The sequence below is a fragment of the Schistocerca gregaria genome, unplaced genomic scaffold (genome assembly GCF_023897955.1).
Source record: "Schistocerca gregaria isolate iqSchGreg1 unplaced genomic scaffold, iqSchGreg1.2 ptg000699l, whole genome shotgun sequence".
Lineage (NCBI taxonomy): Eukaryota > Metazoa > Arthropoda > Insecta > Orthoptera > Acrididae > Schistocerca > Schistocerca gregaria.
In genome coordinates, this window is record NW_026062078.1 from 1 (window position 1) to 2,500 (window position 2,500).

Here is a 2,500-nt window from a genome sequence, read left to right on the forward strand (position 1 = left end):
CAGAAGCGAACTCTCCCAGCACAGCGCACGCGCCAACACGTCCGCACAACTGCGATACAAACCACCTGCGAGAACCGCTGGGGCGACCGAGCAGCAGACGGCGTCGCGGCGCCGAGTGCCAGGCGGCGGCGCATCCTCAACGCACACAGTCCTCAATCAGACCAGCACACTGCAGATGTCCACCGCGCTTCGCACCGGGCTCGGCTGAACCAACTTTGGCCGCCAGGCGCCGCGTGCAGGGTGCGCCGCAGCGTAGCTGCGCCGCCTGCCGGGCCCGTCGGCTGGCGCTCCTGCCACTCGGCGCCCCCCACCAGCCGCCTGTTGCGCGTGCGCCCACGCAGCGCGCGGCCAACACGCCGGGCGGCCCCCCTTCACCGGCCGGGAACAGTCCCACCAAGCCACCGCCGCGTATCGCTTCATACCCACATGGGCCTAGTCACGTGTGTGGATGTGGCGGGTACCGCTGAAACAACCGGTTAATAGCTGTACCGATCGTCGCCATCACAGATTCACCTCCAGCGTGAACAACCGCTCAACAACGGATTTCCAGTTCATTTGCGTATCTTGGGCAGTAAACGTAGATGTCCACCTACATTTGCGAATTCAACAATTCTTGCATGCCAGGATGTCATGTGTCACGACACGCTACATCAGACCACATACACACTGCGACATGTGCAGAAGAGAACACGTGGAAGGTGGCCCGCGCACGTATGCGATGTCCCTTCCGCGATCCACTGTCAACCGGCATCTGCGGCATGTCCCAGATATGGAACGCGGTCCACCAGGGTAGCACTTTGTGTGAGGCAATACGACAAAGTCGGAATACACGCGTCACTACATCAGACGGCTCACGCTGACCTGACCTGACCTGACTCACCGCACCACCACCCCCAGCGACCCAGGGTGACATACAATGCGTTCGTACGTTCCTCCCACACGCCTCTACGGCGTACCACAGTGCAACCTAGCTGTTATTGGGAGACGAGACAAGTAGCATCGAGCACATCATATGGAAATTGAGATTCGACACCGTTGGGCACAGCCAGCGTACGGTCACACGTATCACACTACTTCACTCTGTACGTAACGACCGATGATCGGTACAGCGTGTGGGTTACGCGTACGACATCAGCGGACAATGGACACAGACCATACCACGACGTACACTGAGGGCGTCGACATCTGAATGCAACTGAACAGCTGCGAGGCTCATTTAACACTCAAACGCCAGACCGACCAGCTTGAGAGGACAGAGACACAAAGAGGGGGACAGAGGGAGGGGGGGGGGGCGATATAGTCCTATTGCAGTACAATTGACAGTGGATAGCGGGAATATGTGGAAAGTAAGCAACACTCGCAAGACATCTACATGAGGATAACAACGACACCAGAGATTCCGAGCAGTGAACTATGTTAGGCAAAGGGACAACGTGGGTTAGGTTAAGGGACAACGTGGGTTAGGTTAAGGGACAACGTGGGTTAGGTTAAGGGACAACGTGGGTTAGGTTAAGGGACAACGTGGGTTAGGTTAAGGGACAACGTGGGTTAGGTTAAGGGACAACGTGGGTTAGGTTAAGGGACAACGTGGGTTAGGTTAAGGGACAACGTGGGTTAGGTTAAGGGACAACGTGGGTTAGGTTAAGGGACAACGTGGGTTAGGTTAAGGGACAACGTGGGTTAGGTTAAGGGACAACGTGGGTTAGGTTAAGGGACAACGTGGGTTAGGTTAAGGGACAACGTGGGTTAGGTTAAGGGACAACGTGGGTTAGGTTAAGGGACAACGTGGGTTAGGTTAAGGGACAACGTGGGTTAGGTTAAGGGACAACGTGGGTTAGGTTAAGGGACAACGTGGGTTAGGTTAAGGGACAACGTGGGTTAGGTTAAGGGACAACGTGGGTTAGGTTAAGGGACAACGTGGGTTAGGTTAAGGGACAACGTGGGTTAGGTTAAGGGACAACGTGGGTTAGGTTAAGGGACAACGTGGGTTAGGTTAAGGGACAACGTGGGTTAGGTTAAGGGACAACGTGGGTTAGGTTAAGGGACAACGTGGGTTAGGTTAAGGGACAACGTGGGTTAGGTTAAGGGACAACGTGGGTTAGGTTAAGGGACAACGTGGGTTAGGTTAAGGGACAACGTGGGTTAGGTTAAGGGACAACGTGGGTTAGGTTAAGGGACAACGTGGGTTAGGTTAAGGGACAACGTGGGTTAGGTTAAGGGACAACGTGGGTTAGGTTAAGGGACAACGTGGGTTAGGTTAAGGGACAACGTGGGTTAGGTTAAGGGACAACGTGGGTTAGGTTAAGGGACAACGTGGGTTAGGTTAAGGGACAACGTGGGTTAGGTTAAGGGACAACGTGGGTTAGGTTAAGGGACAACGTGGGTTAGGTTAAGGGACAACGTGGGTTAGGTTAAGGGACAACTTGAGTTAGGTTAAGGGACAACTTGAGTTAGGTTAAGGGACAACTTGAGTTAGGTTAAGGGACAACTTGAGTTAGGT